The following is a 16,426-nucleotide window of genomic DNA, read 5'->3' as shown; positions in this document are numbered from 1 at the left end:
GGTGTAAATAATAAGGTAATACTGTTGACTATTGACTTTTACTTACCCCTTCTTTGTGAGTCAGCATAGGACCATTGCTGTGCAAGGATCCAAATGTTCTACAATGAGCCTGGTGTTCTCACAATGAATGAGGGGAACTGCCCTGTCTCACTGGGGAAATTCTCAGCAAGCACAATAAGACCATGGAAGATGTTGGGAGTTGGTGTCCATCATCTGGGAGCCGGCATGTTTCCTATCCCATTCCTGCAGTAAAGGCTTTGGCCTGAGCATTAAAGGGCCTTTTCACACAACACAAACATAGAACTATGATTCCACTTTAACAGCCATGGTTCCATTCTATGGAATCCTAGGATTTATAGTTTCATGAAATACTTAAGAATTCTCAGCCAGAGAACTCTAGTCCTTTAGTGCCTTGCCAAACGCTCTTTCACATGGTAATTGATAGCACTATGGTTTCACTTTAACTGCCATGGTGATATCTTGTAGAAACTTAGGATTTGCAATTCAAGGAGAGGTGTTTGGAATTCTCAGCCAGAGAGCTCTAATGCCTTAACAGACTATAAGACTGAGGATCTCATAGGATGCAGCAGTGGTAGTAAAAGAGGAATAAAAGTGCTATAACAGTGTAGTGTGAATGGCCCCACTCCACAAAGCAGGTGAACTCTAGGTATTATGGAGATTTGTGCTTGTGAACGATCAATCTCATGTTTTTTGTGGCAGTTCCAGTGATGACCAATGGCTTCTATAGGGTGAAACAGATGGGCAAAATAAAGCTGTTTCCAGCTGTTTTGAAGGTGGGGCGTTTAGATCATGCTCACCTTGAAAGCGGCTCAAAACTGGACCAAAGCTCTGGGGCTAAAATCCAGAGCAAAAAGAAGCCAGGATAGTCTGACTCAAGGCAGAAAATGTACATCTTTGCACCTGCATATAAACACCCCAGCATGAGTGCAGGGCTGTGGCAAAACAAAGAAATGAAAGTGTGACAACCTCAGTAAATGTTATTACAATATACACAAACCAGACAGTACAATGGTGGGATGTGTGTGTGAAGGGGAGTGAAGGAAGCATGGGGGTGTGGGGGGGGGGGCTCCATAATTCTTCTTTTCCAATGTATTACTCATACACCAATTCACCATTGCCCTGTGTAGGCGGAACATTGCGTGTGCGATTATGTGGCTGGTCAAAGGGGCGGCCATGCAATGGGATGGCATCTGGGTGGATGTGGGAAGTAACTGGGGGTCACAGATGGTGTGTTTGTGTGCCAATGTGCATGTATGATGGGGAGACGGCAAAAAAAAAATATTACCCAGTGGCATGGTTTGATGCTATGTGTTCGAGCTGTATGTATTTAGCCCGACTTGGCAGTGGGCCACGTGGACAGTGGGGTTTTGACCTGCTTTTGGAAATAGCAGTATTGAGCCCCTTTTTGCTCTGCCTCTAAATTAAGAATGTGATGGATGTGCTTTTATTCCAGACTTTAGAACTATCCAATGTGCTGAATTTATGTTAAGGGTAAGGATATCAAAACCATGGAGTGATCCTTTAAATTGCTGAATAACATCCAGAAAGGATTTGCTGCCGCACAAGCTCACAGCCCCTCCTGCAGGATTAATGTCAATGTGTGGCAATGCTGTGTATTATCTGGTTGCTTTCTGTGTCCTGACTTCACTATGTTGACTAGAACTGTGTGTCTAGTTATTTAGTCTTTACTCTTCCTATCCTGTGCCTCTACAGGATGAGTCAAAACACAGGGGGGAGAATGCAGTCATGGATCTGTAGAAGGAATGAGAAACCCAAGGAGGTTCCTCTCAATGCTCATCCAAAAGCGGTTGCATGCTCGGCTGCTCGCATGTATTAAAACACAGGAAATATCAATAGAGCAATGAGCTGTGGCCTCCGAGGTGAATAGTAAGCATTCATCAGAGGGCTCATAATAGGAATAAATGAGCTGCACATGGAACAATTCCATTAAAAGAATAGTCTTTAAATGGACTGGCTAATTTCCCAACATGCCTTTTGGATGTCAACTATCACTGTAGCTGCCTAAGGATGTTATGTGGGAAGTTGGTTCAGAGTACAGTGAGCTAAAGAAAGACACTTTAAGTGAAAATTAAAGGCCTGGGTTAGTGGCATGGAAGCTGTTCACAAAAGCTCAGCTTGCTCTCTTAATGTCAAGACCCTGTTGTTTGCAATTTTATCCCTTCCCTAAATTTCTCCTTGTTCAGCTGCACACTGTGGGTGAGGTCTTACATGATAACACAGAGATTAACACTCTGGCTATACAGTTCCACATAGTCTCCCCTCACACAAGAAAGTTTTAAAGGGCCAGAGTGTGCTGCCATAGCCATTCACTGGCCAGGAGAGGTGATTGGACAGTGACTGGCTGCAATTCAGCAGTGCGGTAAAAGTCAGGCTCACCCATGCCATTGCATTTCCCCTCTCTATGAATGGTTGTCAAAACTGAATGGTGAAGAAAGCTGACAGGAATAACATCAGCTCATTTGAAATGTGGCACTGGAGGAGAGTTCTGTGGATACCATGGACTGCCCAAGTGACCAAAATGACTTCTGCCATCAGCATAGCAGGAGCACACAATCCCGCTACCATGGAAACACAGTGCAATTGGTAGGAATAATAGGGTTGCATCAAAGCCAACTTGGTAACAATTAACAACAACAGCAACAATGAAACTGATGCAACTATGCAGTTCAGAAATATAAAGCAAAGTTTGTTATGAATACAGTGGTACCTCAATATCAGCTGGGGTTTGGTTCCAGGGCCCCCCTACATACCATTAAATACAATAGCAAAATGACAAAATCAAGGTTTGCTATTTGGAATTTATACTTAAAAAAACATTTTCAAGCTGTGGATTCTTGAATCCTTGGATAATTTAAATTTACAAGAAACTGATGTGCACTGATAACACTATTATTAGCAAAGGGATGAAATAGCCTCTTAAAAAGCCCTGCACTTTGTGTGTTTGTGCAAGATCTCTAAGGGTGCACTTGAATAGGACTCCTTTTCTTCAGGCATACCTTTTTATAGGCATGTTAGCTGATGTCTTCCATTAGCTTTATCTATTTTATATGCTGCTCAATAGAGGTGTTTTACTAGTATGTAGTAGCACTGAGGCTTGAGATAAAGATCAATTACACATTGACTCCTACCAAGAATAAATGGCCATAACTGGCAGCACAAAATACCACTGCCCTTGAATAACCATGTGGAACAGATGCTTGGGACACAAATTTGCCACCATTTGCACTTATCTGGCCAGGAGGTGCAAAGGACAGCCCTATAGATATTGCTAAATTGCATCTCCCATCATTCCTCACAGTTGGTAAGGTTGGCTTGGGCTGTTAGAAGATGGACACCAGATGGTCCTGAGGTTGGTGCCAACCCAGAGAGATGTCCCCTAGTATAACTCTGCATCATTTACTACACTGGCTTGGCCTAGGTCATATTCATGCCCAAAGCAATTACTCACTCTAGAAACAGTGGTATCAAGCTGTTTTCAGGACAATCTATGCTGATTCTCACACATTCGGGAGCATTCTTTTTTTCAGGGGTAAACATGAATGGTTACTCCAGTTATAATCTGAGCAGATGACAGCATGCCTGCACTCTGATAACTCTGAGTTAGGATGATCCTGCCACTATTGAGCAATGCAACTGCCCCAGGAGGAAGACAGTGATGTTGATCTCATTGTTGTCATTGTTAATTGTTATCATGTTGACTTTAAATTATGGTGACCCTGTGAATGAGAGACCTCCAAATCACCCTGTTATTTAACCATCCTGCTCAGGTCCTGCAAACTTGTGTGGTTTCCTTGATTGAATCTATCCATTTGCAGTTGCTGTTGTGCTTTCCAGATTTCTCTGATTTATGGCAACCTCACAAAATAGAAGTGAGGTTGCCATAAATCGGTGAGGGGCCACCTCACAAAATAGAAGACAAAGGTGAACATATCATGGGGTTTTCTTGGCAGGATTTGTTCAGAGAGAGTTTTCCTTTGCTTTCTTCTGAGGCTGGGAGTGTGTGGCTTGCCTAAGATTACCCAAGGGGTTTCCATGGCTGAGCAGGGATTTGAACCCTATCCTCCACAGGGAAAGGCAAAGGCAAAGGCAAGTGCTCAAACCACTGCACCACGCTGGCTTTAATGCATTATTTTCTACTGCCTTCTGCCTTCTGAAGCATTAATGGAGATTCTTGCATTCAGTTTAAAGTGACTTATCCCCGATGATCCCATGGCCAGGCTAATGCATCCTACCTGCAGTCCGGATCCCAGCCACGCTTATCCAGCAGCTTTTCAAAAACAGGAGCTTGCCATTTTTGAAAAGATGCTGGATAAGTGTGGCTGGGATCTGGACTGCGGATGGGTTGCACTCGCCTGGCGACAACATCTGCTTTTAAAATTAAATGCAACTTTATCCCATCAGGGATAAGTCACTTTAAATTGAATGCGATAAATTTCAAATGAGGTTGGTCTCAAGCTCTCCCCCCCTTTTTTTTCCTTTTTCTTGGGAGACAGAGTTGTATATGCCACACAGCCTGCCCTGCATGCCCAAAGTATCATGCTATTCTCAGTTGTAGCAGAGGACTGTTTTCTACTCTTATTGCTGAAAGAAGTTTCAAACTGGAGTTTAATCTACTTCTGTAAATGGGATCGAGGGGCTGCCATTTTGCATTTTGCCTTGCCCAAGAGAAAAAAATGGCTTGTGCCAGCTCCAGCTTTCAGAAAGGCTGAATAAAATGACCCAGACCAGGCCAATTCAAAGCTGTAACTTTGTATGCATTTACCTGGGAATATCTTCCACTGAACTCAGTGCAGTTTCTGAGAAAACCCTTAGTGAGGCACAGATAATTTGATGGGAAAGTGAGTGCCAGTGCAGTTGAGTAGTTTTGGATTCTGGATCAAATGGTTTTACAGGGCTGCAGGACTTATGTGAAAAGGCATAATACTTTACTTTGAGGTGGGAATCAGGCAGCCTTCTGAGTTTTGCTTGATTACAATTTCCAGCACCCCTAGACAATGGTGAGGAATGCTGGGAATTATAGTTCATCATCATATATCTGGAGGACTACATTATTCCTACACTTGATTTGCTCTTGAAAATGTAAGAAGTTGGCACTGTTGCTCTAGGAGCTCTTCTTGCTCATTATGCTGTGTGTGTGTGTGTGGGGGGGGGGAGTGGGCATAGTTCTTAGTCCTACAGTTTGACCAGACAGCAGAACTGGTTGCACATGGATATGAGTTTCAGTTCATTTCTATTGTTGTTGCTGTTGTTTGCTTTTGTAGAAACATATTTAAAATGTCTTCTTTTTTAAAAAAAACTGGAAAACAGCACCAGGTGGTATCAGCTGGGAGCAAACCCAGGGGTGAGATTTTGAAGCAGTTTAACAAAAGGGCAAAGATAAAACAATCTTTTCTCTCTTTTCTGACTGTCATATCCCAAGACCGATATTAACAAAGGAGATTATCTCACAGGGTAAAGGACAGAATGCTCCCGTCCTTACGGAGCAATCACACTAAGATTTACAGATGACTTCTGTCATCCCATCCTAATGTTGTCCTTATTGCGCTATCGCAATAAGATTTTCAAATGACATCATGCATATCCTGTTCTTCTCCAGTCATTGAAGTGGCATGGCCCTGTCACTTTGCATTAACAGAAACACCTGTTAATACAATGACAGGTGCCACTGATGGGAGAAGGACAGGATAAGCGCAGATGCAATAAGGACAACAGCGATCCCTCTTTACCCCATGTGATAATCTGCAAAGAAAGCAACCTATCCTAAGGAGAATGTTAAAGGGACTACATAATAGAATCCAGAGGCAGACTTTGAAAGCATTTACTTTTGGATTATAACTCACAGATGCCACTAGAAGTGACCATATTGGCTGGGGATTTCTTGGGAGTTGAAGACCAAGAAGACAGAATACTTTCTTATATTAGAAATTAGTTTCATCAGAAGGGGTTTCAATTTTTTTCCACAACTAATCCCTACCTGCATCTGAGACGATTATGCAGTGAGATAACTAGCAAAGTTATGAGGACCCACTAGACTCCCCCTCCTCCATGAGAGAGATGCAGACACCTTTTACTTTTCCTCATCATAGCTACAGCATGATCAGTTCTCTAAGATGGGAAACTAAGCCTCCTCCTAAATCCTGGATGAAGGCACAAGGGCAGGGGTCTAGCACAAAATAGAAGACTTTCACAGCATTGCAGTCTTTTCTGCTGAGGTTATTGGCACCTTTGGCTGATTGAATTTTCCAAAAGCTGCTTGAAATCTCTTTCTTTCATTTCGCTGATAACACTAGTTCCAGAAAGGGCAGGTCAGGTCAACCACAGTATTCTTCATTTTTGGATTGGCAGATGCGGAATTTGCCCACCACTGCTACCCAGGCCTTCTTGCCTCTGCACATTACTTTGGGCTCTTTCTTACTACACAAACATAGCAGCTTGATGCCACTTCCCTTGCCATGGTTGCATCCTATGGAATCCAGGTCTGGTAGTTTGGTGAGGTGCTAGAGTTGAATTTTAAATTCTAAATACTGCTTTCTAAAGTGCACATTCCAGGATTCCATAGGATGGAACCATAGCAATTAAAATGGAATAACTTTAAATAAAATACTGGTTTTTTTTAAATCCGTGTATTTTGCATTTCATATGTTTTTAAACAAACATAGTAGAAGATGTGTTTTAACTGGACTGATGATTTAATACATTTTTCTTTTGTACTCCATAGAATTTTATCTATTTTATTTTTACTTATACTGTAAGGCTCTCTGAGTTCCATTTGTGAGAAAGGCAGGATGCAGATCAAATCAAATAACATAAATAAATGCAGATCATAGTGCTATATTTGTGCAGTATGAATAAAAAACTTTAATTCTCATAACAAAGCTTTTACTGCAGGAGTGGGGTAGCACAGTATTCATGCAGCTTCTCAGAATCTCATGGACAGCATTTCCCAGCATTCATCCATATTGGTTCTGTTGGCTAAGGCTGATGACAGCTGAAGTTTAACAACGGAGTATGACCCCCCAGCCTTGCTTTACTGAATATTTCTGTTAGGGAATCCAGAGTGACCAAGATAGTAGGCAAAATATTACAGACTTTTGGCTTTAGTGGCTCAGGCATGCCAAATTCAGGTGTGACATTGACGGGGGAGAAATGAGCCAGAGCCTCAAGAGCTGTCTGTCGATGTTAGGACTTGACAACCTTGCATACTGAGGTCAAGAAACATTGCCTTGGAACAGCCACCTCTTCATATGACCTAAATGACAAGGGCAACTCAAGAGACTTGTTTTCCCAGCAAAGCTATTGACATGGAACCAAATCATTCCCTCTGGTTACTGAGCATTTCTCAGGAACAATTTGAGTTATCACCACAGGGACAAAACTTGCAGCAAAACACCAGACATTTTCTGTGTATTTTCCTCTTGATGTAGTGGTATTTCACTGAGAGTTAAGTACAAGAGGACTGGGAAACTCATGGGAGTTTCTTACTGGGGCTAAAGGAAATGTAGCACCACTCTTGCTGTTGGTCATTGTATAAATGACTTATGAAAAAGAAATAGCAGACATAGAAGCCCTAAGCTGGATCATGCCCCTGGTGGGTTGCGTAGAGGGACTTTAACTTTTTGCTGTCCATGATGGTCACCATTATTATAGACTTATTTAATTAATTTGTAAATCACAAAAATAATAGAATTCAGCCCTATATTTCCTGATATGAGTCTACTTTAGTTTTAAGATACTTGAGGGTGGGCTTTAGTTTAGTTCCACAGGTGTGGGTGTGTTTGGGGAGAACGCAGGAGAGACCTGATTGGTGGATCTTCATGGCTGCTCCCAGGTTGGCCCCTCTGTATTCTCTTTCTGCTGCCAGGCCTTTAACTGTACTCTATTATTCTATGACTCTATGATTCTATGTTTTATCTGCTTTTTAAACTCTTTTAAATCAATGTCTTTAATTGTTTGCCTAGAAGTTGCTTCTGACTTATGCCAATCCTAGGTTTCTTGGCAGATGTTTTTCAACGAAGGTTTGCCCTTGCCTTCCTCTGATGCCGAGAAAGTGTGATTCACCCAAGATCACCCAAGTGGGTTTCTACTACTGAGCAGGGATTTGATCCCTGGTCTCCCAGTGTCCTAGTCCAATACTCAAGCACTACACCAATGGGCAGGAATGCTGGTAGTTGCAGTCAAACAATATCTGGAGGGCCACATGAATCACCACCGCTGATGTAGAATATATATGCCATGAGTCTTACTTTGCTTTTTCTAATGTAATGGGTGCCTACAAGTGCTGGGCAATCTGAACACAGAAATGAAAATTGCTGTGTATGTGACTATGGTTGGGAGGCCAGTGAACAGTGATATTAAACAAAAGGCACTGATGTATTGTGGAGCCAATTGGCAGCAGTGACAAAGAGATCTTTTATTAACATTGGACACTATCACATGGGGGGAAATCGGGGGATTAAAAAGGCATTTTCTCTGGAAAGTTGTGCGATCGTGGTGAAGATTTTCACACACATCGCAGTCTGAGAGGACTTATCCCAGGAAGAAGCAGGAATGCTCCAACAACAAATCATTGACGGGCAAATCCTATGAATGGCTTGTTCCTGGAGCATTCTGGTTCTTCCTGGGATGTGTCCTCTCTAATTGAGATGCCTGAAAATCTTCACTGCAATTGCACAGCTTTCCTAGGAAAATGCCTTTTTAAATTCTCAATTTCCCCCCCATATGATAGAGTCCATTTATAAAAAATATTTATTTATAATCCAACCAGTCTCTGAAGGCAATCTAGGCTCACCCCTTTTCTTTTATGTTAGCCTAATTAATTAATTACTTATGCAGATCCTCCAGATGCTATTGCATTGTATCTGGCATTAGCCCTAGCTGACATAGGCATAGTGAAAACACACTAGGAGTTACAGTCCAACATCTGGAGGACCTTATGTTTAATCTCTCTGATTTAAATAACAAGGGATGGAATTTAGTATGGGACATATGTCTACTTAAATGGACTTACTGTACATCTGCAAGAAATAGAAATGAGAAGTTTCTCAACATCTATATTCAGCAAGAGGCTGCTGAGACATTACTACTTAGAGGAGCCAGCAAGATGCTCACTGTGCACTGGGAGTGATGTGCAATAGGAACCAATGTACAATTGGCACCAATGCACGCTGGGCATTGCTGATGCTCCCCCAAACTGCTGTTGCACATCAGTAGAACCTGACAAGCATGAGGCCACTGGCCATGCAGTGCCAGTGTGTGTCAGTATGCTCAATGCACACTGGACCACTCTTGTCTGATATGCATCTTCTCAATTCACTAGTCCATTTCTAATTTGGTCATGGGGCACAGCATGGCTCCTGGGCTACCAGTCAGGGCTACTGGCACAACCCTCCCCAGCCCAGCCCAGCCCAGCCCAGCCCAGCCCATGCTACTCCACCCCATCCTTAGATTCTTCCATGGAAAGAAGAAGAGAGGAGAACAAGAACATGACAGCAAGAGTCCCTCTGGTTCTCATACAATGACTAAGAAGAGGTGGCAGCATTGAAATGATGGCACTTTTCTACATCTGCCTAAAACCAGTAACTGCTGCTGGGTAAGTCACATTATATGTATGTACAGTGGGTCCTTGGTATCCACTGTGTCCCGTCCCCCCCACAAGTCCTTTATTTTTTTAAAAAAAGGCAAAATCAAGGTTTCCTTTTTGGATTTATTTTCTTTGGAACATTTAGAAGCTGTGGATCGTGGAATCTGTGGATGCTGAATCCGTGGAAATGAAGGACCACTGTACTAAGATCTGCAGCTGAAAACATCCCCCACCTTATTTCCAAAACACTTGCTAATAGAAGACCAATTGGTTATCTCAAAATGCTTACTGTTTGAGCCCCCCTCCCCTCAATGTTAAGACTATGAATTCTATTTGGGGTATTTTTAGCTTGTAATTGTTTGAACAGGAAGAAATGAGAAAATTACTGCTGAATGCATTTTCCAGGATGTTGGTGGGGAAATATTTCTGTTGGCTCCTTAAGTACCTTTTAAGACAGATCTTTAAAAGATGACTCAAATGAATAGGCTTTCTAGGAGCATAAATCAGCCCAATATTAGTTGATGGCACAATTATATTCTGCTCAGCCTGCCTGCATCTGGGTCAGAGAGGCTGTCAAGGATCGATACTTGCTTGCCGGCTTTCTCTTCCATGTGGCTAAAACCCCATCAAAGGTGCAGCTTAATCAGCTCTTTACTCAGAGATGGAGGTCAGGAAGCCAGCAGATGAGGAGGGCAAGGAGAAGAAGGAAGAGCAAGAGGGCTTGTGTGTGTATGTGTTTAACAATCCAGTCCGTTTTCCCTTTAGAAATGTCAAATATCATCACAGTCCACCTTTCCCTTCTACAATGCCCCTTAAACCATGTTAAGCCAAAAGCTTAAGACAAGCTTCCCTAACCGGGTGTCCTCTAGATCTGTTATACTTGAAGTCCCATTGGCCTCAGCCAGCATAGGCATTGCAACCCTTGCTTGAGGATGATTGGAGTTGTTACCCATCGTAGCTGGAGATTGCCAGGTCAGGGAAGGTTAGCATAAGGCAATATTATTCAGTTTTTCCACACTGGCAATATAGATTGTTTAGCATTCATGAGATCATAATCCAGACTCACAATCTTGTAATTTTGGGGATTCACATTTATGGTCATCAAAGTGATCCCCAAAACATGCCTCTTAAGCTAGGCAGCACTTCAAATGCAGCATTTCCAAGGTGCTGCACTGGGAAATCACAACTGCAGCACTCTCCAAGTCATGGGGTGCGGTGAGAACAGCATGTGTGACAGAGGATGAGAGGTCTCTCCAATTGCCTGTCTCAATGCACCCTACCACATTTCCCAGTTGCCATCCCCCAGCAACCTGATCTGCAGTGCCTCAGAAACCCTTCACTTAGAGGTAGGCTTTTGGAGCAGGGCATCATCAGAAGTAGGTACAATTATGGAGCTCCATCATCATAACTATGGTCTGATGATGGGGGATCTTGGCCAATATCTATAATAACAAGTGAGCATGTGTGTATCTGTCCATCCCCATCATCCAAGACTGCGAAACCTAAGGTGTGTCTACACAGGTCAAATAAAACAGCCTCACCTAGTTTTCACAGCAAACGGTCCCAAAAATGTATGGGTCGGTTGGGGCTGAATCTGAGCCTTTTCATCAGCCCAGGGCTTTAATCTGGAGAAAGAAGTGGGGATTTGCCCCAGCTTTGAGTGCAAAATCTGAATATTTGCACACGTGTGTGGACTGCACTCCACAATGATGTTAATGTGAGGCTAGGGGGAAAACTTCAGAAATATGTACATTAGTGTATGTAGTCAAGCCCTTGGTTGCTGTGGATTGGTGTAACTTGAAGGTAAACTGGATTTTCCTGTCTGTGTAGATATGTTACCTGACATCTCAAACCTGGCATGGATACCATGAGGACACAGAGGGTACATTTCTCAGGGTTATTTTATTTAAATTTTTTGTATTTAATTAATTGTAAAACTCTCTGTAACCATATGGAGCCCACCAGTAGGTGGCAAACACCAGGTATTTCCGAGTTCTTCCTCCAGCCTCACATCAACATCACTATGGATCATAAGAGAGCTCCTTAAAAGTTGAACAAGAGAAGGAACTTTGGTTAACATACTTGTAGCTGGAATTCCTGTGGGGTTAGAATTGAACTACTTTCCTCTTGACTGCATCTGCACTGCAGAATTAATCCAGTTTGGGACAACTGGATTTGTTTGTCATAATTGCCATGGCTCAATGCTATGGAATTTTGGGCATTGTAGTTTTGTGAAACATTTAGCCTTCTCTATCACAGAGCTCTGGTACCACAATAAAGTACAATTCTCAAGATTACATAGCATTCAATTAATGTGGTGTCAAACTGGATTATTTCTGCAGTGCAGATATGCCCTTGACGCTTGGAATCTAGCTTCTTCACTGACTACTGTGCAATCCAGCTGCCAACAGAACCTTGGCTGTTCTTGACTCCATGTCAAATGATGTTAAGTGAGAGAGTGAGAAAGCATGCTTGAAGTTTTTTGGATTGTAGTTCACAGAAACTCCAAGTCATCACATATAGTTACCATGTTTGCTAGGGAGTTGTGGAAGCTATAGTCCCAAAAAGTAGCATTTCCAATTCGAATATGCAGAGCTGAAGCATCACTTTTGGAGGGCTCAGCAGAATCTTTCCCACACCAATACCTCCATCTCTCACCAATCCATACATTCTTGAACCATTAAAAAGGTCAGAAATCACTGATATGTATTCGATGTTTCTGAAAAATGCTTGCCTTTCTTGGATTTATTTAATAATAACACCCGGCTTGAAAGTTCTACATGTCTGCTAACATTCATATGCAGTAGGCAAGATGGTTATACAATTTAACTATTCCTTTTCCATTGTAAAATTCTTGTAATTTTTGATGTATACTAGTTTGCTGAACCCAAGCTTTTGTCACTGGCAGTGTGCAGTTAAAATAATAATAATATATTGAAAAAGATCTGAAAGGCTATGTACACTTCACTGAAAATTTATTTGTGGTTGCTTCTTGCATATCTTATTAATACAAGTTAAAGTCGCTCATATATGTTTCCAAGAGATGCAACTTTTCACAAAGAGAAGTCTTAAGAAAGATTTGTGGGATACTTATGAAATAGGCATTTAGGAGAATATTTCAGTTCCAAAGATTATATATAATATTTTAGGCCTGGATGGAATGTAAAACAAATCATACAAGGTTTTTAAAAAAATCTGTGCTGTAGGACATAATTGACAACGTTTAAAGTTGCATCTGAACTGTGACTAAATTAGACATTTACTCAGGGGTCTGCAAATACTATCAGAAAAAAACAGGAGCAACGCTTGTTCCCACTATTCCCACTAATGGTGCTTTAGTTTGCTTTGTTCTTCCTATCAGGCACCCTTCTTTCTGCCTATGCACAATGAACTCTGGGACATGTAGTTCTTGATATGAACAACTATACCAAATAAATGAAATCACCGTCACATAGTTTAACTGTCTGTTTTCTAGAGAAGGACCTTAGGCAGGGGCCAGACTAGGAGGTCCAGCAGTTCCGAAATTCTTAGTGTGCATGCAGGACAACTGTTTTATGATCTACCACCCAATTTGCATGAAGAGTAAATAATTTGGGTAACATGGAAATGTGGATACCTGGATTTTGGAAACTATCTGCTATAATCTCCCCAGGTAATGAAAGAGAAGAGAACTAGAAGCTAGAATGGCCCCAAAAGCACCCTAATTTGGATCCAGAACTTGGGAAAGTGACATGCTGTATCTTAAAATACTGGTTGGGGGGTTTGGGACTTGCAGTCCAAAAATTTAATATAGCTAAATTCTAATTGGAGCTTGAATTCTGGACTTCAGGTAAAAGTTTCTTGGCTTTGAATTTGAGAAAGTCTGATGACCTTGGCTGATGCCAAAAAGATTAACTCTGGCGACTTCCCAGAAAGATTTTGATTATCTTAGTCCAGACTGTTATTTACTCCAACGAAAACCAGAGGGAATTATAATGATATTGACAAAGGACTCCATTAAAAGAATGAGGTTGACCACAATGTGAACAAATCATATCTCCCAAACTAGGTAAGCAAATGAGAGCTATTACCAGAACACTGTTATTTCAGCTGGAGGGGTGGCAGGACCTCAGAGCATGTTCATATAAGTAGATTTGCAATGTGAATTTGATGTTCTGGACCCTGTCCAATTTGTGTTTACACAGACAAGATTCCATTAAAACCCAGCATGGTCAGGCAGATATGCTAAGATTACCGGATTTTGATGCAATTAAGTACCAATAACTGAATGCAGTGTGTCTGTTTTGAAAGACAAATGGCGATGGTGGGAGCTATTGAGGAGAAGGGAGATGTCAAATCTTTTTGCAGAAGTTCCTCTATCATTTTGCTTTCTCAGTAAAGTCTCTAGAAAAGAAAGTGGTAGTCCAGACTATGGATGAACTTGGTAGAAAGATAAGGTGTGTTCAGGTGTCAAATTACATATTCTCCCAACTCTCCCTCTTTGGCAGGAACAGTCTCCATTAATTCTCTCTCATCCCACCTTTTCAGCTACTTTTGAAATGTCCCAGTTTCTCTGCTTTCCCTCCCACTTTCTCTCCCTTCCTGCCACTTTTTTTTGGGTGACTTTCCCCCTTTGTCTTCAATTTACCTCCATTGGTGTGAAGTGAATTCAAAGTACAAAAGTACAAAGTAAATATCAATAAATGAATGCAGTTAGGACTCAGTTAACTCAGCAAGGGGTGTTACTTGCAAAGCAAACCAAGCTAAATGCAAGCTACATAAGTGAGGAAAATCACACTATGACTGATATGTTTCACCATCTGAGGGAGACATTAATAAAAAAACACGACAAAAATATGATAAGGAGTTTGATCCTGAGACACAACTGTGGCTTAGAAAAAAGGAGAGGCAAGGTCACCTTGCTTGCTAAAAGGGAATGAAGAAAGATATGCCACCTTCACACCTTCAGTAAACACCTCTGATTCTCTGGATGGGAACAGGATCATAAATTTTTTCACCGCATCTTCTCATGTTCATTGGATGGGAAAGAGATCCTATGTCCATTCTGCTGTGTGCTGATGGACACTTCCACGTGACCAGGAATGCTGATTTCCTGATTATGTTTAAAGGACATACGTATCTATGTCATGTTGATATTTTTCCCCCAATGTACATTTATGAGGTTTGCAAATCAAATTCTGAGGCTGAAAAGCACACAAAAGCATAAGAAAATATTAGATTGCATGACTAAAACTGAGTGCACTTGAAATAATAATGGATGAATAGTAATCAAATTTTAATTTGAAAGAATGAAAAAAAATGTATCTAAGTGACAGGACAGTAAATTTTGATTGAACACTAGAAGGAATTTCTTGATGGTAAGAGTGGCTTGGCAACTGAACAAATTGCCTAGAGATGTGTGAGGTATTTCTTTAGACATCTCCAAAAAGGGTCTGGACAGGTATCTGTTGTAAGCAGGGCCCAGAAACCAGACAAATACATTTCTGCCACACTCTGGGGCATTAGGAGAAGCATCTTAAACTACTCCATTAAAATTATACTCTGTTTTGTTTTGTTATTTTTTTTTTTTAGTGGTGTGGTGGTTTGAGAGCTGGACCATGACTCTGGAGACCAGTGCTTGATTTCCAGCTTGGACATGAAACCCACTGGGTGACCTTGGCCAAGTCACATGCTCTTAGCCCCAGATGAAGGCAATGGCAAACCACCTGTGAACAAATTTTGCCAAGAAAACCCCGTAGTAGGTTCTCCTTAGGGTCGTCATAAGTCAGAAACAGCTCAAATGAACATAACAACAACAAACAACAAATCATTTAGTGAAGACTTGGCTATTTGTATACCTCCTAGTCTCCTCCATTTTGCCTCCCAGCCCATATTTGCCTGTGCATGTATATATGTAAAAGAATTGATAGAGAGCTGTAGATCTTTTATCTCCCATTGATACTGATTGACGTGGGGGTAAAAAGTATAATTAAATGCATTAACGCATGCACACACACACAAGAAAAAGAGGACTATTTTAAAAATCATCTCATGAGCAGTTACTGCAGTTACTGAGTGGTACTTTGCTTTTTTTGTATGCGTCATGCTTACCAACCTTCATTTCACTCATCCACACAAGCAATCCTATGAGGAAGGTTATTAACATTCCTGTCATACAGATTTGGGAATTAAAGCCGAGAGAATGATTTAAACAAGGCCACCCAGTCAGTCCAGGAGGAAACGAGAATTTGAACCCTAGTCTCTGAGGTCTAAGCATTATTCTTGATCCATTAATTTTATTCTAATGACCTTCAGAGTGTTGGTTTTTGAAGGGAGAAGTGCTGCTAATCAAGGGCTTGCCCCCCTCATTTCTGCAAGAAGCAGAGTCCAGCAAACAATATCAACAGAGCGTCTCCTCTATAATTAACTGAGCTTTGGACAGTCTTAAGGTTTATCTCGAGCAGGAGGAATGGTTTTGCATTTTCTCCATCATATTTTCCCCAGCTTTATTTTGCAAACTCGATTACTGATGCCTCTAAAACTGTCCTTTATAAATTTATTGCAAGGCTATTCACATTTTCTTCTGATGCAAAGGCGAATACAAATGAGGCATTTTTATTTGGAAAGCGGCATCACAAGGCATCTTTTTTGGTTTTCTTAGACTGACCTTACCTAACAGCAGACGTGTGAAATAACCTCTTTTGTTCCTTTGCTGGCTGCAAAGCATCAGACATTTTGCAATATTCCTAAATAAACCATGGTGGAAATAGAATACAACCAACCAAAATCAAAGAACCCTTGAAAGACAGGGCCGCAGGCCTGCAA

The sequence above is a fragment of the Sceloporus undulatus genome, chromosome 2 (genome assembly GCF_019175285.1).
Source record: "Sceloporus undulatus isolate JIND9_A2432 ecotype Alabama chromosome 2, SceUnd_v1.1, whole genome shotgun sequence".
NCBI lineage: Eukaryota > Metazoa > Chordata > Lepidosauria > Squamata > Phrynosomatidae > Sceloporus > Sceloporus undulatus.
The sequence above is the reverse complement of the archived record's forward strand: the minus strand, read 5'-3'. Positions refer to the sequence as shown.